The sequence below is a fragment of the Crotalus tigris genome, unplaced genomic scaffold (genome assembly GCF_016545835.1).
Source record: "Crotalus tigris isolate CLP2741 ecotype Arizona unplaced genomic scaffold, ASM1654583v1 scf7180000018188.699247, whole genome shotgun sequence".
Lineage (NCBI taxonomy): Eukaryota > Metazoa > Chordata > Lepidosauria > Squamata > Viperidae > Crotalus > Crotalus tigris.
In genome coordinates this window covers 368,601-394,599 of record NW_024096873.1, presented here as the reverse complement: position 1 = coordinate 394,599, position 25,999 = coordinate 368,601, and the positions used below count along the sequence as shown (strand labels likewise).

The window sequence follows — 25,999 nt, the reverse complement described above, 5'->3', positions numbered from 1 at the left end:
AAAACTTCCAGTGTTGGAGCATTCACCGCTTCTGGAGGCAGGTTGTTCCACTGGTTAATTGTTCTAACTGTCAGGAAGTTTCTCCTTAGTTCTAGGTTGCTTCTCTCCTTGATTAGTTTCCATTCGTTGCTTCTTGTCCTGCCTTCAGGCGCCTTGGAAAATAGCTTGACTCCCTCTTCTTTGGGGCAACCCCTGAGATATTGGAACCCTGCTATCATGTCCCCCCTCGTCCTTCTCTTCATTAAACTAGACATACCCAATTCCAGCAGAGTGTATCTGTAGTTATGCAGATAGTTGCTTTAGTCTGGCAAGATTCTGTTTGTAGGCGACTGTCAGAATTGCCACCTTATGTCTATCATCCGGTGCCAGTCTTCCATGACCCCTGAGAGGAGGGGGAGTGCTTGGGGCAGTGGTGGGATTCAAATATGTGAACAACTAGTTCTCTGTGTGGATGTCGCTTCCGGAAGTCCATTCTAGGCCTGGGCAACAAAAAATTAGCTACCGGTTCTGCCGAAGTGATGCAAACTGGCTGAATCCCACCACTGGCTTGGGGGGAAAGTGAAAGTTACAGAAGTGAAGGTGCCTCTTCAAGATGGTGTTCAAGGTCGCCTTGCTATGAGAGGAATGCAAATGCAAGCCAGCCTACAATCAGAGCCTCTGTTTCAAAAACATCTTTTTGGAGATTGATTGGATGATGGAGGGCTAGGAATGGGTAGTGTCTAAACAGGGAAAAGTTTTCACTTGAGGAATTGGTGCATGGATTTCAGTCCTGGCTTTGCATTACTGTATTTCACTTGGCATCTAGTTAACTATACCTTTCTCAGCCCAATGCTGCTAAGGATTGTTCCTACTTAGAGGCTCAAGCTGAGGCAGGTCTGACAGCGAACAACAATAAAGAAACTACTCAGATATGTGTCATTCTTGGTTCTTGGAGACTGACGTGAAGGTTCTGCTCATTCACACGATTACCCAAGATTGTGTTCTAGAGCAGGGATCCCTAACTGCTGGTCCATGGACCAGCACCAGGCTGTGGAATGCCAGAAACCAGGCCGCACAAACAAGCAAAGCTCCATTGGTGGGATGCAGACAGCACACAAAACCATGCTCCCTCCAGTCCACAGAAAAACCTCTCTCCACGGAACAGGTCCCTGGTGCCTAAAAGGCTGGGGGCCACTGTTCTAGAACCCCAATACTATAAACACTGAATTATTCTGGGATCAAACAAAAATTTGGAAGGTTCTGTCCTACCTCTCTCCCTTTAATTGCCACATTTCTGGAAGATCTGGCCCTTGGCTAAATTTAGAGCAGAAATAAACAAATGTGCAGTTATAGCACATCCTCTCCCATTATCCCTCAGCGCTCACACGATACTCTCCCTAAAGCTCCATTTCCAGGTATCCCTTCCAGGTTAGCGATAAAAGGAAACCAAGGCACCAAAGAACATGGTAGCTGGACCCCACCAAAGCTGACACCAGCCAGAGCCTAAAACAACTCAAAAAGGTATTGCAGGATTGGAAGATATGGAGAGACCTGGCCCAGAGAATCACCAAGAGCCAGACACAACTAAGTGGATAACCCCATCATCATCCCTTCCAGATGACAGGTTTGCACTTATCTGAACTGTGATTGGTTTGACTTGGTTTATTTTCCACAGGTATGCATTCCATCTCCTGGTTAGACATCTGAAAATAATCTACAGTTCAGTGCGATTTGGACAACAGGCATTCAGTTTAGCAAGCTAACACAACAAATTGTATAGCCAATTATAACTATAGAACACACTTTTCTGATCTCCCCTGTCCTTAGAGTCCTTGCCTCCTGTGTCATTCATTGTGAGATCCAACTGAATATTAAGACATCTAACCAAGCCATAACTTCTCTTCATACCCACATAGTAAATAATCTCCTTTAAAGTTACACATGACCTTTCCTTGCTTAAAACTCCCTTGGGTTTCTTGCTTGTTCATTTCTGCAACCTTTTTCATCTAATCCTTCAATTACTTCACATTTCTCCATGAGCAGCATTATAACACTTCCATGCAATAAAATAAATCTTTTTTATCTAGCAAACTACATTTTGCTATATTGTGTTTGACATTCCCTGGCCCTCAAAGAGATCACTGTCATGTCATAACATTGAACACAGTTACAGGAAATGTATTTTATTTTTTTACATGTTGAATAATCAGTGTCGAAACCTTGATCATTCAAAGGAAGAATCAGGGTTGGATTATGAAATAAACACATTCCCATCAATAAAGCAGGCCAAGCTTTTTTTTTTTTTTTAAAGTAGCCTAATTTCCACTTGGGTATTGCTTTTTTTCTATAAGATAGTCTACACCAGGGGTTCTCAACCTTGGCAACTTTAAGACTTGTGGACTTCAACTCCCAGAATTCCTCAGCCAGTCTTAAAGTTGCCAAGGTTGAGAACCCCTGGTCTACACAATCATGATATTTGTAGAAACAAATATACATAAACCATAAATCAGTGCCAAAGAGTTCTATACACCATCCCAACCCAATAGAAGAGCAACAAAGAGGACTAGGGAACTGGAGGATAAAATATATAATGAATGGTTGCAGGAACTGGGTATGTCTAGTCTATGACATGATAGCAGTCCTCTTGTAGTCGATGGGCTGTCATAGAGAAGAGGGAGACAACTTATTCTCCAGAGTTATGCATATACCCACATATATTACATGACACAGAGAAACAACAGTAAAATGATTTCAACTCAGTTAAACCAACAAACACAATCAAAGCAGGGATTCTAGGAGTCCAAAATATCTCAACGCTATTTACTCCACATCTGCCAGGCAAATATGATGGAGATGCAGGCAAGTTTACTGCCTTCTTCATTCCTCAAGAAAATAGCGTAGATCTCTGAGACCAATAGGCTTCCCACTAATGGAGCCAAATCAAGCACCATGACTTAGGGCAGGGGTCTTCAGACTTGGCCCTTTTATGACTTGTGGACTTCAACTCCCAGAATTCCTCAGCCAGCCTCCATTTTGTTTGTTAGATTTAAGACAGGGGTCTTCAAACTTGGGCCTTTTATGACTTGTGGACTTCAACTCCCAGAATTCCTCAGCCAGCCTCCACTTTGTTTGTTAGATTTAAGACAGGGGTCTTCAAACTTGGCCCTGTTATGACTTGTGGACTTCAACTCCCAGAATTCGTCAGCCAGGCATGCTGGTTGAGGAATTCTGGGAGTTGAAGTCCACAAGTCATAAAAGGGCCAAGTTTGAAGACCCCTGATTTAGGGGTATGCAAGGCAGACAGCCTGCTTACTGATTCAAATTTGGTTCGAGTGTGAATAGCAGACATGTACCTTTTTTTATTAATCATCAGATGTTGTAAATTTTCCTCTTCAGAAAAAAAATCAACTTCCAGATTACTTTAGTTCTCCAATTCTAGTCAGGAGCAGTGTGATATAACGTCTCAAGTCTGAGAATGAGACAATAGAGATCCAAGTTCAAATCCATTATCAGCCATGGAAGCCGGGCTAACTCTTGACAAGATTCTCCTTTAATCCAACCTACTTCGCAGAATTGTTGTAGGATTAGAAATAGGGAAAAAAATAGATGAAAAGTATTATATATACTGTGCTATTATGACTCTGAGACAAAAGAGCAGTTATAATTCTAACAAGTGTTAGACCAGTGGTTCTCAACCTTTTTAATGCCGCGACCCCCAATCGGTCGTAAGTCAAGGACTACTCAACCGGTCGTAAGTCAAGGACTACTCAACTGGTGCAGCACCGTTGGCAGAATGGGACTTTTGGCGGGCTCAGCAGGGCAGAGACAGCCTGGACAATTCCAATTGGCTTTTGAAAGCCAATAGAATTAGAGTCTATTCAAGAGAGTCTATTCTATTGGCTTTCAAAAGCCAATAGAATAAAAGGGAGTAGCACAGCTAAGGAAAAGGGGGAAAAAATGGCGGACTGCGTTGTTTGGCGACCCCCGTGAAATGGTTGTTCGACCCCAAATGGGGTCCCGACCCACAGGTTGAGAACCACTGTGCTAGACCCAAAAGATGGTGAGCCGTACTTGAGCAGGACAAAACCAGAGGAAACTCTCCTGGAGGTCCATATTGATCCTGATGTGTTTAGAACATTACAGGAAGTCCTCGACTTACGACCACAACAAAATTTCTGTTGCTAAGCAAGACATTTGTTAAGTGAAGTTTTGCCCCATTTTACGATCTTTCTTGCCACAGTTATTAAGTGAATCACTGCAGTTGTTAAGTTAGTAAAACAGTTGTTAAGTGAATCTGGCTTCCTCACTGACTTTGTTTGTCATAAGGTCAGAAAAGGGGATCACATGATCCCGGAACACCACAACTGTCATAAATATGAGTCAGTTGCCAAGTGTCTGAATCTTGATCACATGATCATGGGGATGCCGCCAACAGTCATAAGTGTGAAAAAAGTGGTATTAATACTTCACGTGATCTTGGTTCTATCCCTCTGTTAATGCAGCCCAGCATTGTGTTGGCTGTTTTGGCAGCTGCAGCACACGGCTGGCTCATATTTAAGTGATTGTAGACTAAGACCCCAAGATCCTTCTCACAGTTACTAGTATTTAATGAAGAGAAGGACGAGAGGGGACATGATAGCAGTGTTCTAATATCACAGGGGCTGCCCCAAAAAAGAGGGAGTCAAGCTTTTCTCCAAAGCACCCGAAGGCAGGACAAGAAGCAACAGAAACCAATCAAGGAGAGCAGCAACCTAGAACTAAGGAGAAACTTCCTGACAGTTAGAATAATTAACCAGTGGAACCACCTGCCTCCAGAAGCTGTGAATGCTCCAACACTGGAAGTTTTTAAGAAGAGACTGTACAGCCATTTGTCCGATATGGTATAGGGTTTCCTGCTTGAGCAGGGAGTTGGACTAGATGACCTCCAAGGTCCCTTCCAACTTTATTATTACTATTATTATTATTATTATTATTATTAAACCTAGTACCATCTACTCTATATCTGTGCATTTGGTTTTTCTTGCCTAAATGTAGAACCTTATTTTTCTCCCTGTTGAAATTCATTTTGTTAGATAGGGCCCAATTTGAAAGCATTTCTCCTCTTCTTTTACTCCCTAGAAAACTAGGGAGGAATTGCTTCCCATGGGAATTGCTTCCCATGTCTCCTCTGCTTCTGTGGGTTGAGATATCTTTTCCATGATGGTTGTCCAGTCTGCAGCTCTTTCTCCCATCTCCCAAGTTCATTCCCAAATACTATGAATGGTTAGCATTAAACATCCCTTTTTGAACATCCATGTGGTTCTTGCGTCTTTGGTTTGGAAGCTACGGACCTTGACTCGAATTGAGGTCTACCACTAAAGAACCACGCATGGCTTTTTGATCACACTTGAAAAAGGTATTTAAAAAACCTAGTGAGCACGTAGAAGTGAGCAACCAAAATGAGTAAATCATGAGTAAAACCTAAGTATATTTTATGATGTATATCACCCAGAGTCTTATGTTGAGGTGGAAGGCTATAGAAATCAAATCAGTCAAATCAACCAAATCAAATGAGAAAAAGCTAGAATGTAAGGATCTTTTAGCTCCCAAAAAGAAAAGATGATCGAAGGGGACAGGACTGACGGGTGTAAAATTACGCATGGACAAGGAAAAACATTTCTCCCTCTTTCAAAATACTGGGACTAGGATCAGGACTAACTAACTTGATTCAGGTTTTGCAAACCAGTTGTTAAATTCTTCCTTTTCCTCTGAGGAAGAGCAAGACTGAGCAGAGCACTCATAATTTCCAAGAGCTGGACAAGGTGTTCGCTTCCACCCTCTCAGTATGAAATCCCACCAACTCCCTCCTATGCAGCTATGGCTTCCAATGTTGTACACCAGCTTCTACATCTCAGGAACAAGAGTAGGCTGATTCCCTGATAGGCAAGATCCAAGATGACATTCTTAGAGCAACAATTAAGTTGGAGAAGAATCAGAAGTTGGGACCGAACTGGTGGCTGCCAAATTTAGATAACGCTCTTACCCAGAGTTCATCCCATGAAGCTAATTGGAAGGAGTCTATACACCAGGGGTGTGAAACTGGCGGCCCGTGGGCTGGATGTGTCATGCGCAGGCCACGCCCACCCCAGCTCCACAAAGGCAAAAAACACGATACATTATGATACATCACATGACGTGATCGAGTTTGACACCCGTGCTATAAACAGACAAATGATGTTTTCCCACATCATTGTTAAATTCTCTATCGTAAGACATAGTGCTTGAGCATTAAGTCGAATAGTTTTAAAAGGAGACTGTAGAAATTCACAGAGGATAGAATTATCAAGGAATCTTGGTCTGGGACAGTGGTTCTCAACCTTTCTAATGCCGCGACCCCATAATACAGTTCCCCATGTTGTGGTGACCCCCAATCACTTATACATCACTGGGTGCCAGTGGCGTGGCCAAAGAAAAGGGGGAAAAAATGGCGGACAGCCTTGTTTGGCGACCCCCGTGAAATGGTCGTTCGACCCCAAATGGGGTCCCGACCCACAGGTTGAGAACCACTGGTCTGGGAGATTTCATGTTACTTCCTAGATTCCAAATTTATTTATTTATTTATTTATTTATTTATTTATTTATTTATTTATTTATGAGACTTATATACCGCTTTAAGTGCAAGCACTCTCTAAGCGGTGTACACCAGTAAGCAATGTGTATATATATATATATATATATATATATATATATATATATATATATATATATATATATATATTTATATATATTATATATATATATATATATTTACATTTCCCCCAACAATCTGGGTCCTCATTTTACCTACCCTGGAAGGATGGAAGGCTGAGTCAACCTTGAGCTGGTAAGATTTGAACCGCTGACCTGCTGAACATAGTCAGCTAAAGTGGCCTGCAGTACTGCACTCTAACTGCTGCGCCACCTCGGCTCTACTTGCAGAAGAGCAAAAAATAGGTGAGAGAAGTATCTCCATCTCCTACTTGTGGATATTCGTTCCAGAAGCATCTGGTTGGAACTGTGAGAAACAAAACGTTGGACTAAGACTTTGTTCTGATCCACCACAACTATTGTTATGTTTCAGCTGAAAAATTAAAAGATGTGATCTGGGCCGTGGAATTAAAAAGTTTTTCAAAGTAGAATCCCAGAAACAGCAGCCACCTATATCCGGAAAGTAGGGCTGAGATATCTGGCATGAAAGATGTTTATTAACTTCTAATGGTGACCCAGATTCTTTCAGCCCAGGTTTAGCAACCTGCCTCAACTAGAGACTGGCATGTTTAGAGCAAAAGCATCTTGCAGACCATACTCTCTGCTAAAAGACAGGAGAGATGGCAAGACGCTGCTCTACTGCCTTAGAACACTCTCAGTCTATTTTGTGGTGGAGACCTTTTGAGACTCTGGAAAAACCAGCTCCTCTGTTGGGCTCTTGATGCTATTTGTTTGCTATGCAATTGATCATTCTGGGAGAAAAAACTCATCTAGTGCCACCCTTCTCATAGGTGCTGGACCACTAGATGGAGACAATTTAAAGTGAACGCTCCAGAAGGAATATGGATAAATCAAATATGACTAACTCTTCCGGGCCATCTGCAGGAGTAACCTGCAAGGCAAGATCAAAGATTATGTATTAATATATTCTCTCTTTCCCCTCGCTTCTCTCTTTCTAAAACAAGGAGATGGTTTTTTAAGAGCATAATAGCTGCAAACACAAATATAAAGCAGCAGTGAGCAAATCTGTGCCCTCTGTTTTGGGGTAGTCACCTTATGTAGTAAGGGAAAATATATGCATGCATGTATTTGGGAAGGATATATTTTGAAATTAACCAGAAACTTCAAAATAGATGTAGAGATAGAAGCAGCAGGAATCCAGCAACTACTGTGCTTTTTGGCTCAGCCTTAGCTTTCCTACTAGCACTACAGCTAGAAAAACCCATTTCTCAGCTGCAAACACTCTGTATGAAAATTCCCACACATTTGGATGTGCAGTTCTAGCAAAACATGCTCAGTGGGAAGTCAGCTGCAAGTTCTGATTATCTCAAACTTCTAAAGTGGGCTTGACCTGTCTCTGTAAATTTCACTGATGGGGTGTAGGCAAAGGGACTCTCCATAGGCAGAAAACTAGCATGGATCTCTACATATACAAGTCCCTGGGTTTCTCTATTTGCTCTTTTTTTTAAAAAAAAAAAAGAGAGAGAGAGAGAAACAGATTAATTTCCATGCAATTAATGATCTTGTTGAAAGGTCTCTTTTACAGCTGCTGTGGCTGCTGCTGAAAAATGATGACAAGAAAGGAAATGAAAAATCAAAGGAGGAAACAATTATAACAATATTCACCGCAACTATTTACTTATTTAATAAGCCTTGGAGAGAAGGGAGAAAGTAATCAAGAGAGTATGTTTTATTGTGGATTAAGATAATATTTAATTTAGCTTTCCTTTTAAAGATCCATTCAATCATCCAGACTTGAGGGGTTTTCACGTCTCAAGCAATTGCAAGGGAATTCTAGGAGTTCGGCTGGCAATTGTGCAAAAAGGGATTTTCAAAGGCGAAAGAGAGCTACTACTGCTCACTTTTCAAGAGGGTAAACAGGACGTGCCACAAAATGTTGCAATGTAGAATAGTTCTACTTCCTCCCCCCCATAGAATATATCACTTTATTCCTTCAGTTACATTTTTTTTCCATTCCCACCATTAGCACCACTATAGTGCCTGTTTAACTTATTACATCTTTTCCCCAGTACTTCTGCAAATGCAAGAAATTTCTGAATCTCTTTCCTCTGATGCACGGATGCTACTGCTTTAATTCCTTAAGGGGCCTCCTAATTTGTGATGTAAGAAAAACAAAAGTTGCTCGCAGTTGTGGTGAACACCTCTCGCTCAATCCAATGAAAGAGAACTGGCTTTCAAACTTTATTCTAAGGCCGAAGAGGATTTCAAAAGAGTTCTGACTTACACTTAACAGAGTTAGAAAGTGACCCAGGAATGTACATGCAACTGTCTCTCTCTGCAATCTGCAGCCTCCTTGGCTTCCTAGATTTTAATACCAGTAAATCTCATTACAACCTCTCCCCCTCCCCCCTTCAAACTTTTTCTCATTATGTAATGCAGCCAGGCAGGAATGCTTCAGAGTATTGAGAAGGTACCAAAAAGGGGATTATATAGAACACATACAGTATATTCAGTGTCACCAGCAGAGTTTTAGTAAAAATCTGCAAACTTTTTTTTTAAAAAGCATCAAATTGACATTTCAGGTGATCCTTTTTAGCACACTATTTCTCAAAACATGGATTCTGTGCGTGAGTATGCATTTTTAGATAGATAGATAGATAGGTAGGTAGGTAGGTAGGTAGGTAGGTAGGTAGGTAGGTAGGTAGGTAGATAGGCAGGCAGGCAGGCAGATAATGCTAGACAGACAGGTAGATATATAATGATAGATAGATAGATAGATAGATAGATAGATAGATAGATAGATAGATAGGTAGGTAGGTAGGTAGGTAGGTAGGTAGATAGATAGATAGATAGATAGATAGATAGATAGATAGATAGATAGATAAGTAGGCAGGCAGGCAGGCAGATAATGCTAGACAGACAGGTAGATAGATAATGATAGATAGATAGATAGATAGATAGATAGATAGATAGATAGATAGATAGATAGATAGATAGATAGATAGATAGATAAGTAGGCAGGCAGGCAGGCAGGCAGATAATGCTAGACAGACAGGTAGATAGATAATGATAGATAGATAGATAGATAGATAGATAGATAGATAGATAGATAGATAGATAGATAGGCAGGCAGGCAGGCAGGCAGGCAGGCAGGCAGGCAGGCAGATAATGCTAGACAAACAGGTAGATAGATAATGATAGATAGGTAGGTAGGTAGGTAGATAGATAGATAGATAGATAGATAGATAGATAGATAGATAGATAGATAGATAGATAGATAGATAGATAGGCAGGCAGGCAGGCAGGCAGGCAAGCAGATAATGCTAGACAGAAAGGTAGATAGATAATGATAGATAGATAGATAGATAGATAGATAGATAGATAGATAGATAGATAGATAGATAGATAGATAAGTAGGCAGGCAGGCAGGCAGATAATGCTAGACAGAAAGGTAGATAGATAATGATAGATAGATAGATAGATAGATAGATAGATAGATAGATAGATAGATAGATAGATAGATAGATAGAAGATAGACAGACAGACAGACAGACAGACAGATTTTTGAAATTTCTGAACAGTGACAGCCAATGAGGGAGGAATGAGGGAGTGACTCACATGCTTGCTAGCACAGAAGGGCTGGCTGGGGGTGCTGGTGGTCAACAGGTAAGCCCTCTTCCTCCATTAGGGGAGGGGGCCCTTGGGGACACACCAGCATGAGGAGTAGTTGTACAATTTCCCTCACAGTCCACAGCTTTGTCTCCTCCGCCCCATAAAAAGGGGCAGGGAGTTCCACAGATCAGAGGAGGAGGAGGTGGCTTCACTGGGGTTTGCCTGTGAGTCATGAGGGGAGGGCAGGTGGTGCAAACCTATATTCTGTGAGGGAAAAGGAAGGATGAGAGAATGATTGAGATGCCTGCTAGCAAGCTGGGGGCTGCCTGAGGGGCGCTGGTAAGGGCTGAGCCTTCCTGGACGGAGGAGCCCATGGGGACATGCCAAAATGGGGAGTCAGGATGCAGCGTTCCTCACAGTCCACAGCTCCCTTTTTTCCCCCCCAGCCAGCAAAATGGCAGGCAGTTTCATGGGAAGAAGGAGGAGGAGGAGGAGGAGGAGGAGGAGGAGGAGGAGGAGGAGGAGGAGGAGGAGGAGGCTTCACTAGGAGGATCATCAGGGGACAGAAAAATGCACAAGCCTATATTATATGTGGCAAGAAGAATGCCCCAGTGGGTCATGGGCTGTCTAGTCACGTTCTAAAAGAGAGGAATTAAAATGGAAAACCAAATTTCTCAAGAAAACCCATAAATAAGCAGCTGGTGTTGGCTAAAACTGGATGGCAGAAGGAAAGTAATGCTGGATGGAAAAGAAAAAGGATTTCAGACTTTGAGGGGAAAAAATGAAATAAAAAAGGAAGACAAAAGCATTAAAGTAAGAAGATTAAAATACTGAAAGAATAGTGTAGAAGTCAATAGAATAAGGAATTAAGTAGCCGAAAAGCATCTTATGAAGAATTAAAAATTTAAGGGAGAGTCTGGTGTCACAATTGTATAAAAGAGGAGAACTTTTTTTGGGGGGGGGGGAAACACACACCTGTTGGGCGCCATTATGATATCTGTCCCCTTAAACAATAATTCCACACAAAAAAACCCTGCAAATTCTATAGTATTAATGGGTAAACATGAAATACTTGTAATGGTATTTTTTTTAATTTAGTGTGCATTTACAGATAATTGTAAATATAATACAATAGCATATATAGACCTACAACAAAACAGTAAGTTAATCAATACATTTCGTAACATCAACACAGCTATAATAAAGCTTGTTTATTTTTATCCTGCCTCTACTATTTTTTAACTAACTCAAGGTGCTGAACACATCTACTATTCCTTCCTCTTCCTATTTTCCACAACAACCACCCAGTGAGGTAGGTTGGGCTGAGGGAAGAGCGACTGGCCCCAAATCTCCCAGCGGATGACTTTTTAACCTTTTTAATTTAATTTTTTTTAAATTTAAATGTTTAAACTTATATGAAATAGTAACAACAATAGTTCTTCCAACTTTATGGGGGCTCTACAAATAGGTATGTGTTTGAGCTGAGTTTCCAATTATGATAACCTTTGAAGATCCCAAACTATCAGTATTAACAGAGCAAGGACAACTGACAAAGTGCAGACCTAATACAAGCCATTTAGTAAGCCCTGATTAATTGCACCTTGTACTAATTGGGGTATCATCCTTTCCTCAAAAGCATACAATGCAGTACAGTAGTCCAGTGGCTTTCGGAGCTGAAGAAAAATCTCAGAGTATTGCACCAATCTCGTGCAAGTTCCATCCCTTTGGACAGGGACGACGATACCATAGAGGGTAGTGCTTTCACGGTGGGTTTGAAACAAACAGGTAAATTGTGATTTTTTTTAAAAAAATAAAGTAGCTGCATTTTAGGCAGGACAGTTGCAACCGTCCTAGGGAATCAAACCTAAAGGGCCATCTCAACTTTAAAGCTGATCTAAAAGACAACAACCCAACAAAAGCCCTGATTTCAATGTTCTGATCTCAAATTAAAACTAGCATATTCTGAAAGCTGCCTCCTCCTTCTCCCTCTTCTTCTTCCTCTTCTTCTTCCTCCCCCCCCTCCTCCTCCTTTTTCTTACTTTTCTTCCTCCCCTTCCCCTTCCTCCTCTTCTCCTCCTTCCCCTCCCTCTCCTCCTCTTTTTTCTTCCTTTTCTTCCTCCCCTTCCCCTTCCTCCTCCTCCTTCTTCTTTCTCCCCTTCCTCCTCCTCTTCTCCTCCTTCCCCTCCCTCTCTTCCTCCTCCTTCTTCCTCTTCTCCTCTTCCCCTCCTCTTCCTCCTTTTTTCTTCCTTTTCTTCCTCCCCTTCCCCTTCCTCCTCCTTCTCCTCCTCCTTCTTCCTCCCCTTTCTCTCCTCCTTCCTTTTTTCCTCCCCTTCCTCCTCCTTCTTCTTCCTCCCCTTCCTCTTCCTCCTCTTCTTTCCTCTTCTCCTCCTCCCCCTCCTCTTCCTCCTCCTTCTTCTTCCTCCCCTTCCTCTTCCTTCCCTTTCCTCTTCTCCTCTTCCCCCTCCCTTTCCTCCTCCCCCTCCTCCTCCTTTTCCTCCCCTTCCCCTTCCTCCTCCTTCCTCCCCTTTCTTCTCCTCCTCTTCCTCCTCCCCATCCCTCTCCTCCTCCTCCTCCTCCTTCCTTTCCTTCCTCCTCCTCCTCTTTCCTCTTTTCCTCTTCCCCCTTCCTCTCCTCCTCCTCCTTTTTCTTACTTTTCTTCCTTCTCTTCCCCTTCCTCCTCCTTCTCCTCCTTCTTCTTCTTTCTCCCCTTCCTCTTCTTCTTTCCTCTTCTCCTCCTTCCCCTCCCTCTCCTCCTCCTTCTTCCTTTTCTTCCTCCCCTTCCTCCTCCTCCTCCTTCTTCCTCCCCTTCCTCCTCTTCTTTCCTCTTCTCCTCCTCCCCCTCCCCCTCCTCCTCCTTCTTCCTCCTTTCTTTTCTTCCTCCCCTTCCCCTTCCTCCTCCTCCTCTCTTCCTCTTCCTCTCTTCCTCTTCCTTTTGATGTGCAACCTTTCCACTACTGTAATCTTATAACCATCTAGCCACCAGACCTTCAACCAGCCCACTGCTGTAACCAGCCATGACCAAACAATACCTAGGAAGGCCTTGTAGAAAAAGGAAGATGCTACGACTGAGTTGAGCACGAAAAGGACAAATTTGTCGGTTAAAGTCAAGCAGGAGAAAGTTTTGAGAGATCTCCTACCTTCCAGTACCAATGTGACATGTTATACTTTTTGACAAGACACTTGCAAATCCTTTACCGAGAGAGCTTTTCTGATCTACAGCAATGCCTTTGAGCAATGAAACACAATTTTCTTCTTAAAAGGAGAGGGTACTCCCAACACAAAAACACCTTTGTTATAAAAGACATAAGCAAAAACAGGTTTCAAAAGCAGCGTTCCTTCGTCAAAAGACGGGAAAGGTAATTGCAAACACAGGTAGTCTAACTATGCCATACAGCAAGGTGCTTCATGGGCAGATAAAGGCAATAATTGGTGTCGGAGAAGTGTTGCGTTTCGTTGTTGCTTCAGGCATCGAAATAGCTTGGGATAACACTGATTGCAGCAAATGTCTATTGAGTGCACGGGGAAGTACGTGGATGAGTTTTAACCCCCTTTTAACATTGACGCTAGTCAAGCAGTTGCTAGCTTTTCGTTCTCTGCATTTTGTTTCCTGGAGCAGACCTAGATTTTTAGAGTTTTGTCATAGGTTACCCTGAATAAAGTAAAAGGATTTCTAGTAATTGCTGTGGAATGAAAAGAAACTAACTTCTTGTGAATGACCAGCATATGGGATCAGATATTTTCTTTCATAATCAAGCCAACCGATATCTTTATGAGCTGTGAATGTTATATATTGACCTCAAAGGTAAACTAAGGCACAGAATTATTGTTGAGAAAGTTACTTCTTGGCAAAACGGCATGCCTTTGTAACTAAATACCTCCATCACAACAAGAAATATCTTAGCCTACTTTAGTCTACTTTAAATAGGAATGGTCAATTCTATCACTTTCTCCTTCTCTGTTGTTTGCTTTTCTTCTTTTCTCTGATGAAGAAATAGAAAGATGTGAGCACTTAAACACACAGAGCTGGTGGGGGGAAGAGAACCCAAAATGGCTGGGTTTCTACAACACTAAACTCAAACGCAATTGTGCAGTTTGTGATTCTCTAGAACCGTAGGCACAGCTGGCAGGTGGAATTAAATGCATTATCAGCTTAGGATCTTTATGTTCCCACAGTTGATCAAAGTCCACATACACACACACAAATGAATTCAGTTGACCCTTTTCTGGTGCCAATTTAGTGTTGAACTTTAATTGACTAAATTCCTGTGCTTAGGCTTGAATAAATCTTGTATGTTGCCACCTAATTGATAGTCCTGATTCTTTGGTCCTGACAGGTTCAATATTTTAGGGGAATCCAAGCAAAGGAATCAGCACCTAACCATGGTGATACAAAAATGACAAATCTATGTTATGATATTCTAATGATATCCGTCTGCATGTCTTAAAAGTTGTCAAGGTTGAGAAACATTGGAGTCGATCATCATGGAATTGTTTGATTTTATCCTATTGCACTATCATCATATTTGGGGTTGACATAAATAGGATTGCTAACACAATTCTGGATCAATCACAATGAATGAAAGATGACTATAATTTTCTTAACTATATCTCCAGCATTTCAGATTTATCCAAAATTGCACTGGGTGCTAGGGTAAAATGGCTATCAAAAGAGAATGAACAGGAGACAAAATCTATATAAGTCACCCAGAGTAGTCCCAAGGCTAGATAGATAGATAGATAGATAGATAGATAGATAGATAGATAGATAGATAGTAGATAGATAGGCAGATAGATAGTACCGTAGATAGATAGATAGATAGATAGATAGATAGATAGATAGATAGATAGGCAGATAGATAGTAGTTAGATAGGTAGATAAATAGATAGATAGATAGATAGATAGATAGATAGATAGATAGAAGATAGATAGGTAGATAGATAGATAGATAGATAGATAGATAGATAGATAGACAGACATAGATAGATAATATGATGTGTAGCAACAGGTTTTTTTTATATCTAGTAGCTGTCAGCATTTCAGCTATGTCTTTTTAAAGGGAGAAAAAAAAAGCCAACTTCTGAGCAATATTTTTTTCCAAGCTGTTCCATTTATAATATAAGATTTAAAGGCTTCTCTCCTCTTAACATCTTCTTGTTTTCTTTATGATTATCATCACAACTAAATTTGAAGCTCTATTAAACTTGCATGTCGTTAGAGTTTCTCTTCTCTCAATTTGTTTAACACATAAAACTAATTAAAAATAGGTTTTAATGCCTGGTACCTCCAAGAAAAGATTTTCCCCAAATCCTAGATCTGTTGCTGCTAGTATCAAAATGTGAACAGGCCATCGGCTTGCACTCAGGATGTGCTCTTATTTTTTAACAATTATTGTTATTCTTCTTCCTTCTCCTTCTCATCCTCCTCCCTCTCCTTCACCTTCTTCTTTTTTACAACTGAAGTTGTAATGGATATAGTAGCGATCAATTGTTTTGGGCAGAATTTGGGATCTTTTTTCTCATATTTGGGAGTGTATTTACTTTTTCAGCAAGAAATAGGTTCAGAGGCTTGTGTTTCTTAATGGGAGGGGGATATGTTTTTATCAAAATTAGCTGGAAAAAGCATAACTGTAATCCAGAAATTTCCTGATGAAATTTAGCAACATTATCTGCAAAAAAAGAGAGTCCAAATAATTAAACACACCAATAATTTACCGAGAAAGTTTATTGCAAGCAATATTATGATTCTCCAGTTTCTCACAAGGTTTTTTATTTCTGAATCTGGCTGCAAATTGGTGTTTTTTTTTTGTACTTGTCTTTTTTTCTTACTCTCTCTTGCACATTTGTGCTCACTCCACAGACCATGCACACTCTTGTCCGTTGTTCTATTGTTTCTGTCTTTCTTTCTTTTCATTTCTAAAAGAATGTAGAAGATTGTGGGTGCCTGCACAGGGCACCTCCATCCCTTCATCTTTGAGGGAATCATTATGGGATGCCCTGCAACCCTTGTGAGCAAACAAAGCCGCCATCCAGGCAAGCAGTTTTTTCTACCCCATGTTGGCATTATGGGATGCCTTGCAACCCTGTGAGCAAACAAAGCCACCATCCAGGCAAAGCAGTTTTTTCTACCCCATGTTGGGTTTCTTTTCACAGAAATAAGAAAAAAGCACCACAGTCTGATAAGACGGGGTTAGAGAGCCCTGAAAAAGTGAGAAGAGCAACTATGTAATGATGGAAGAAGTAGTAGAAGGGTAAGCAGCAGTATTTCCATGACTCCTACAGTTCTTGCTCGCTGATCTTCTCCAAGCCCCCAAACTCTCTCTTCCTAACAACATTCTCACACTGAACTTTCCCAGAAAAGTGCAAAAAAATTGCCTAGGTTGAAACCTCATCCTTGGGAAAATGTGTTGGTCAAGACCCATGTGCCCAATTTATATGCATTGTTTTTGCTGAAAGCCTTTGGGGGGGGGGGAGAAGAAGGAGGAGGAGGAGATAGTTAGTTAGTTAGTTAGTTAGTTGGTTGGTTGGTTGGTTGGTTGGATGGATGGATGATGGATGGATGGATAGATAGATAGATAGATAGATAGATAGATAGATCGATCAGAGGTTAAAGCAGTAGGCTAGAGACTGCGTGATAGTAAGTTCTAGCCCCACTTTAGGCATGAAGTCAGCTACACCTTGGAACAGTCCTCTGAGGAGGAGGAGGAGGAGGAGGAGGAGGAGGAGGAGGAGGAGGAGGAGGAGGAGGAGGAGGAGGAACTAGTGGAACCATTTCCTCCAGACGTTGTGGGTGCTCCATCATGGTAGACGTTTAAGAAGAGACTGGACGGCCACTTGTCTGGAATGGTATAGGATCTCCTGCTTGAGCAGAGGGTTGGATTAGAAGACCTCTAAGGGTCCCTTCCAACTCTGTCATTCTGAGAGGGAGAAGGAGGAGGAGGGAAAGGAGGAACATTAATTTGCTTAATTTGCCCTCGCCTTGTTTTATTTTGTAGCGCAGGAGAAGTAGGATTAGTTTTCCAAATGTACCCTCTCCATGTTTTACTTAATACACTCTGCAACTGTTATTCATAACTACATTCGTGTAATTTCCAGTTTAGAAGACTCAAAGAAAGGGTCTTCTTCCTCCCCCCCCCATTTTCTCCCTCTGCACCCCCCTCCCATCGGTTCAGAGAAGTAAACCATTACAAAAGCCGGCTCAATAGTCCTTCCATCCTCAGTCTTAAAGACCAAAAAGCAAACTGGAATTTTCTGTCACCCCAATCCTGGGATGCATTAAAGTCCAGTAAAAGGAGCTGAATGCCAGGCAGCACGCTCCAATACGCAGATGCTTTTTTTTTTGGGGTGGGGTCAGGACAATCCTGTGAAGCAATTAGCACTCCAGCACTGGCTGTGCTGCTGGCAGGAAACAGAAACAGCTAGAAATCATCCCATAAAAAGGAAAGTGGAGGGGACTAAAAAAAAAAAGAAAGAAAATTCTCCAAAGCGCCTGAAGGCAGGACAAGAAGCAACGGATGGAAACTAACCAAGGAAAGAAGCAACCTAGAACTAAGGAGAAACTTCCTGACAGTTAGAACAATTAACCAGTGGAACAACCTGCTCCAACACTGGAAGTTTTTAAGAAGAGACTGGACAGCCATTTGTCTGAAATGGTATAGGGTTTCCTGCCTGAGTAGGAGGTTGGACTAGAAGATCTTCAAGGTCCCTTCCAACTCTATCATCATCATCATCATCATCATCAAGTTGGAAGGTACCTTGGAGGTCATCTAGTCCAACCCCCTGCTCAGGCAGGAAACCCTATACCATTTCAGACAAATGGCTGTCCAGTCTCTTCTTAAAAACTTCCAGTGTTGGAGCATTCACAACTTCTGGAGGCAGGTTGTTCCACTGATTAATTGTTCTAACTTTCAGGAAATTCCTCCTTAGTTCTAGGTAATCATCATCATCATCATCATCATCAAATCTTATCCTTAGCTGAGTTGGATGTAAGAAGAAGAAAAGACTATTTCCCCTTCTCTGGATTTTATTTTAAGAATGATTCTGTCATGAATTGCACAAGGGTAGAAACAGAACTATTATCTGACCCTTACTCTGTCATATAATCCAAGTAGTTTTCCCCTTATCCTCATTTTCTCGAAAGTCACAGTGCAGTAGTACTACAGTGGGAAAATTTGTTGTTGTTTTTTAAGCCTACCACATCTAGGTTGCCAAACTCCAGGTAGCCCCTAGAGGGCCCCCAAGTCCTAGTTTTTCTCTTACTCTTTGCCTCCTCCTTGTGTTCACCTGGATATTTGCAAATCCAGATTTGGCAACCCTTGTTTTTTTCTCTCTCTCTCTTCTTTTCCTCCTCCCACCCAGCCCTCCCTTTAAAGAACAGCATCAATTAAACCCAAGGGAGAAGGGTGAAGTTTACCAGTTAATTAGTCCAAGGATGTGCTCCTTTCATGTGTAATTCAGAACAGGAACACCTGGAGTGAGGCACTTCAAAGCGCCAGGGAGGAGGGGGGGAAACAGGAGGAGGGGGGAGCCGAACAATGTGAGGTAGGTCAGACAAAAGAAAGCAATAGCACCAGATGAGAAGAGGAGGGGGGAGACACTTTGTAGAGCTGACCTTCACCCAATAGTACATAAAGCATGACAAAGCAAGCCCCCTTTTCTGGCCTACTGCGAAGAAACATCTTTGACAGTCAGGCTGGGGAGGGGTCAGAGGGGGGGACGAGAGGAAAGGTAGTCCTTAGCAGCCACAAACTGCCTGACAAACTCATTAAAAAGAAAAGGGAGGTGTGTTACAGATCAGAGCAGAAGGATCACAAATCGGCTTTTCTTGAGGCCCTGAGGGTTTTGACAAGTCGGCTAAAGGAAAGGAGGCTGTGCTGGGTGACCCATCCTAGAAGGTTGGACTACAGGCCCCATGATCCTTTGCTATTTGCGAACTGTCAGGGGCCCAGGGGAGCTGGAATCCAAAATATCTAGATGCTACCAGGCAAACTGCCTGTGTCCTGTCGTGTGTTTTTATATTGAGTCTTCAATTTCTATGTTGCTTTTTTTTCCTCTAGGAGTTAGCTTTTTATTATTATTATTATTATTTGTTGTTGTTGTTGTTGTTGTTAGTTGCGAAGTTGTGTCCGACCCATCGCGACCCCATGGACAACATTCCTCCAGGCCTTCCTGTCCTCTACCATCATCTGGAGTCCATTTAAGCTCACGCCTACTGCTTCAGGGACTCCGTCCAGCCACCTCATTCTGTCGTCCCCTTCTTCTCTTGCCCTCCATCTTTCCCAGCATGAGGCTCTTCTCCAGTGAGTCCTTCCTTCTCATTAGGTGGCCAAAGTACTTGAGTTTCAACTTCAGGATCTGGCCTTCTAAAGAGCAGTCAGGGTTGATCTCCTCTAGGACTGACCGCTTTGATCGCCTTGCAGTCCAGGGGACTCGCAAGAGTCTTCTCCAGCACCATAGTTCAAAGGCCTCAATTCTTTGGCGCTCAGCCTTTCTTATCCTACCTCTATAATTTTTAGAAATAACTCAAATGATGAACATATCCAATACACTATCCTCCTCCTATTTTCCCCACAACAATACTCTTGTGAGGTGAGTGGACCCCAGAGAAAGCGACTGGCCCAAAGTTATCCGGCTGGTTTTCTAGGCGGGACTAGAACTCATGGTCTCCAGTTTTGTAGCATAATGCCCTAGCCACTAGAACAAACTGGCTCTGATGGATGATGGTTTATAAGAGAATTTCCTTAGCTTCACTACAACCTCCTAGGCAAGCAGATTGGGCTGGGAGACCCAAATGGCCCAAGAACTTCCAAAGCTGATGGTGGACTTGTCTCTGAGTTTCCCCCTTCCTAATACAGCAAGGAGGTTAGAGTCAGGAACAAAGCATAAATAGATATCCAAACCTCGAAATAAAGATTATGAACAATAAACAAAAATGTGTGCTTTAGAATCCACTTTGTTTTTCTATTTCTTAATACATCTTGGCTGTCAAAATATGATTTTACTGATCTCTCAAGACTTAATAGATAGGTTGATGTGGTGGTCTAAGTTGCATGTAGCTTAGACATGGAAACTCAGCCTTCAACTGTTCTTTTGACCTCCCCCCCTGAGCACTAAGCAGTGGCCCCTTTCCCTATTTTAAACCTACTGTAATTTAAAGAAAGGACTCTTAGATGAGGTCACTTCCATATATACATTTCATGGCTACAGCATGGAGGTCGCTTGGCATTGTCTTCCAGGATTAGTTTTTTTTAAAAAAAAAAAAAAAAATCCTGGGATTTTCTGGTCACCTTCCATTCAATACTAGCAGGTCTGACCCTGCTTAGCATTTTCAATCTCAGCCAAGTTTGCCCATTACAAGTTTTCCAGGCTTTAAATCCAACCCCAAAACTCTTGGCTGCAGCTCCTTGAAACTCTTGAATGCATCCAAAAGTTGCATCCAACTCTTGGGTGCATCCAACTAAGCTGTTGTCTTTAACATGGTGACAAATGACTAAAAACAGAGAGCAATTATGTTAACTATATTGAATAATTTCCATTTCATTTGAATAAAATACAATTGTCACTGAATTTAAATCAGATTTAATCTTTCTCCTAGCCCTACCTTTGTGGAATGTGAGCATTCCATTCAAACACAGATTGCTATTCTCTTTGGTGGCCCACCCTTGAAACATCAGCTCATCTGAACAAAGACAGGGTTTTGTTTCATTTTGTTTTTTAAAAAATGTGGCTTATTTTTTCAAATGCAGAAAAGGATGATTTGTACTTCAGTTTTGAAGTTCCATTGCAGTTGCAATATTTGCTACCTTCTCTCTAAGGGATTTAAGTTCCGTGGGATTTCAAATGTTCTTGTTAATCCATTTTTAGAACTGATTGCTGGGTGGTTGTCATCTGCTTTGTTTGTTTGAAATAAAGTTTTGAAACAAATAAGCATTTAAATAATGGTCCAATAGTTATCCAGGAAGAAAGAGATTCACAAAGAAATCAATTTATGGGAAAATGAAAATCAAAACACCCATGCCTTCTTATAGAATTCTATTTATATTTTTATGAAATGCAGTTCTTTATTAGAGTACCATATTTTTACCGAACAACACTTTAGTTAATAGCTAGGCTATTTTCCAAGACATATTAAATTTTAATCTATTTTGTCAGATTTATATCCTACTTTTTCTTCTGGAGCTCAACAAGCCATAGCTAGTGCACCCACCTCCTGTTTTCCTTGCTATATTAATCCTATAAGCTAGTGTAGGCTGAGAGAAAGTTTCTAACCTACAGTCAGCCATTGCACTTCCACGGATGAAGAACCATGGAAAGCCAGGTGCCAAACAAGAATAGCTGAGTCATTCTAAACAGCATTCACAAATTGCTGAAGGAGGCTAATCATTTCCATGCATCTGTTAAGATGTAACACTAAACACTAATCTGAAGCTCACCCCTCTTTTGACTAAAGTAAAGGAAGAGAAGAAATGGACATGTCTTCCTTGGCCTTATCACTTCCATCACATCACATGTCCCCTGGGGACATGCTTTGTTTACTTAGACAGCTTCTCATTGTTATTTCAAACTCTTCTTCACCAATGGAAGCCAAGATCCATCAACATGCTACATCCAGAAGACACGGATGAAGAGTTAAGGAGGTAAAAGATGGAAGACTATTCTGCTTTTCTGAATCTAATTCTAATTAGGTAAATCTACTTCTATAAGACTGTTGTTGTTAGATGCGAAGTCGTGTCCGACCCATCGCGACCCCGTGGACAACGTTCCTCCAGGCCTTCCTGTCCTCTACCATCTTCTGGAGTCCATTGAAGCTCACGCCTGCTGCTTCAGGGACTCCATCCAGCCACCTCATTCTCTGTCGTCCCTTTCTTCTATTGCCCTCCATCTTTCCCAGCATTAGGCTCTTCTCCAGGGAGTCCTTCCTTCTCATTAGGTGGCCAAAGTACTTGAGTTTCAACTTCAGGATCTGGCCTTCTAAAGAGCAGTCAGGGTTGATCTCCTCTAGGACTGACCGGTTTGATCACCTTAAAAACTGGATTCATGCCCTAGATAGGGGCAGGGGTGGGATTCAGCCAGTTTGTGCCACTTTGGCAGAACCGGTAGCTAATTTTTTGTTGCCCAGGCCCAGAATGGACCTCCAGAAGTGGCATCCACACAGAGAACCGGTTGTTCACATATTTGAACCCCACCACTGGATAGGGAGGTTAAACTGGCTGATCTCCAAGATCTTCTAGCCCTTACAATCTATGTTTCTATGAATTTTCTTTCCTGATTTCATAGCTTCCCAAGTCCAGGATATTGTTTATGCCAGGGGTTCTCAATCTTGGCAACTTTAAGACTTGTGGACTTCAATTCCCAGAATTCCTCAGCCAGCTTTGCTGGCTGAGGAATTCTGAGAGTTGAAGTCCACAAGTCTTAAAGTTGCCAAGGTTGAGAACCCCTGGTTTATGCAGAAAAGCCTAAGTATGCTCTAACTTTTCTGAGAGAACTGAGTGGTGATGGAGATGCATCCTGAGCTCAGAACTCCGTCCAGAACCATGAAAATTGGGCTCAACTACTGCATGTCTTTGGCCCCACCATTTTAAAAATCCACCCATAGTTTAATGTCACGATTAGAGAACGAGAGAGATACAGGCAGAACTTTGATCAGAATATCATCAACCCATCTTTTTTTCCCTTTCTGCCTTCTAAATTTAAATCATGGCCACAATCCAACAAGGAATCCCTATGCACACAACCTGGAACTTAAGACGCTGCCAACTGTGCGAAAGGAAAGAGAACCATGTATTTACTGAACTCTCTCAGCTACCCAGATCCCAGGCAGAGATCTGGGTAGCAGCATACTAGCTTTTGGTAAACTGCCACCGCAAGTTACTTGTAGGTTTTGCAGAAATGACAGGGCCCTTGTTATTGGATGCTGGCCACCCAAGTGATTTGCATTTTATTGATATGAACTTGGTATGGATACAGATGGGTCTAGCAACTCCTCACATCACTGTCTGGGTCCCAAGTGAATATCTTCTTGTTTTGTATGAAACTGCCCAGAGTGACTGAGAGGTCTCCTGCCTTGCTGCTATTCATTTAGCGGGTCCTCATTCCAGGTCACCTTATCAAGATGACCTCTCAAATTACCCATTTCAGTCTGGGACATTCCTGTTTCCTTCAGTAGCAAGTTGGTATAGATCAGGGGTAGGCAACCTTGGCTCTTTTATGACTCATGGACTTCAACTCCCAGAATTCCTGAGCCAGCATGGCTAAGCATAGAAACCTCTCCCTTTCCCCTCAGCATGGCTGGCTCAGGAATTCTGGGAGTTGAAGTCCATGAGTCATAAAAAAGCCAAGGTTGCCTACCCCTGGTCTAGTCTAATGAAAAGGAGGACTGGAGGAGGGGGGGTGACAAGGTAACAGTGTTCCAATCTCAGAGGGGATGCTACAAAGAAGAAGGGGTCAACCTATTCTCCAAAGCACCAGAAGGCAGGGCCAGAGGCAATGGATGGAAACTAATCAAGGAGAGAACCAACCTAGAAATAAGGTGAAATTTCCTCACAGAACGATCATGCTTTCCTCCAGAAGTTGTGAATGCTCCAACACTGGAAGTTTTTTAAAGAAGAGATTGAACATCCATTTGTCTGAAATGGTGTAGGTTCTCCTGCTTGAGCAAGGGGTTGGACTAGATGACCTCCAAGGTCCCTTCCAACTCTGTTACTCTATTATGCTGTGGGCAGGGGTGGCCACTGGAACTTCAAATCCAAATCATTTTCAGAAGAGAAGCTTGTTTTTCGGAACATATATTCATGCAAAATACTTAGCCTACTTCCTAAATTAGCCCATTTTCTGGGTTTGCACTATCTAATCAACCATCAACTCACTAGAGGGAATCTACAAATTGGAAAATGTGTTTTCTTTCAAACTGCAAGCAAGCGGGTTCCCAAAATTCTGCCGAACTCTTTCAGGTGGGCCGTGCTTCAGAATAACCTGCACCTAGAATATTTTAGTTCTTCTGAGTTTCTGCTGAGATAAAATTTAGAGGACCTTATTGGGCACATCTGGGGCACACCTCTCCCTTCCTTCTCTGAAGGCTACCCATTTCCCAGAGCTTTTCTTAACCTCTTTATGTTGACTTGGAAGTCCAGGTCTTGACTATGGGTGGCCAAGAGGAGAAAGGAGATTACTGGGAGGGGGAGAGAGAAGGTCAGTTGGATTGGGTGGAACATGTGGTTGAGGTTTTTTTGGCACTTAAAGGCAAAGATATTGGAAATGGTGGCTATTTAAGTTGTCTCCTTTCTTTCCGTACCTCAAGTTAGCTGCCTCTGCCAATGTCCTTGGCTCCAGGTAGAGCACATCCAACTGGCTGGCCTGGCTCTCCACATCTTCCTGGGGACCTTCCAAGGCAATCAAGTGGCAGATGGGCTGTCTGGATATGCTATGCTGGAAGCCAAGGTGACAGCAGTAAATGAACTGGCTCTGTTGCTTTGAGATCTTCTCATCTTCATTTCTATAGTTCTTAGCAACCACCATCATGCCCCAAAGTGCTCGTGTTCTTCACTTTTCCCCCCTTCACCCTCCAAAATGTTTCAGCTCAGGCCATATATGTTCTACATGATAACCAGCAATTCGCCATTCCATGCGCTGAAAATATTCATTACTCTCCCTTATAACTAAGCCAGCAGGCTGAGTGTCTCAATCCCAGAAAAATTAAGCAAGATTAATGTGACTGTGCTTAATGTGTTGTTCAAAAGGTTTGGAAAGGATTATGGTTAAATAGGTTGTGTTAAAAAGTTACATCTTGCAACTTCTGCTGAGTCATGCATTTACCGATAGCCCTTGACTTATAGAACAGTCAATTAATGACTGTTTGCTGGTTCTAAGAGTTGGGGGGGACCCTACAATCACGTAACGTTGAAAAAGTGATCGAGAATGAAAAGACTAAGATCCTATACGGCTTCTAAAAGCAAACTCCTAAACATTTAATCCATAATAAGTCAGACATGACACTAGTTACCAAGAATCAAGTATGGATAATTAACATTGCAGGAGCTGGAGATGGAAGGGACAGAGAGAAAGAATTAAAAAAAATAAAATAAAGAAGCATTAAGACCTTCAAACAGGGATTGAGGAAATACAGAAAAGGCCTGGAAAAACACTTGGACACAATAGGGATGGATTCTGTAATGCATGAATCTCAATTCATCCATTACAAAATAGCTGGAATATCACATCCAGTATATGACCATGATATACGGGTAGTCCTCAGCCTATGACCATAATTGAGCCTGGAATTACATTTGTAAGTTATGCAGGTCATTAAGTGGGTCATCAGTGACCATGCCCAATTTTACAACCTTTCGTGCAGCAGTCATTAAGCAAACCCCTTGACATTTTTTTTTTTTTTGCCAGAAACTATAAGTAAACACCAGTTTCTGGCAAAAAAAAATGTCATAAATTGAGGACACGGCAAATGGCTGTAAATGCAGGCTGGTTGCCAAGTGCCCAAAATGTGATCATGTGACTGTGGAGGGGAGCAGAACTTCAAATCACTGGACACTAAGTGACCAATCGTAAATCAAGGATTATCTGTAATAGTGCACAACAATATTTTTTGGGAAAAGTTCAACACTCAAAAGTACCAAATCCAATCAGAACTATCTGGGTAGATTGTGGGATAAAAATCAACAACAACAACAACTACTATATATATGCCATAAGAATTCATAAATCAATCCTAAAA

General features: G+C 41.9%; 1 protein-coding gene across 3 annotated transcripts in view; it reads right to left on the bottom strand.

Annotated features, from left to right (window-relative positions):
• The window catches only part of LOC120310461 (transcription factor SOX-5-like), a 594,954-nt gene that overhangs the window by 259,624 nt on the left and 309,331 nt on the right, over positions 1 to 25,999 (bottom strand). Inside the window, exon 1 of one of the 3 annotated variants that reach the window (XM_039348881.1) lies at positions 24,566 to 25,001. The exons of the other annotated variants lie outside the window; for them this stretch is intronic. The gene's annotated coding sequence lies outside the window, so the exon portion shown is untranslated. Of the gene's footprint in view, positions 1 to 24,565; positions 25,002 to 25,999 lie in introns of those variants that run through there. 3 annotated transcript variants of the gene reach the window in all.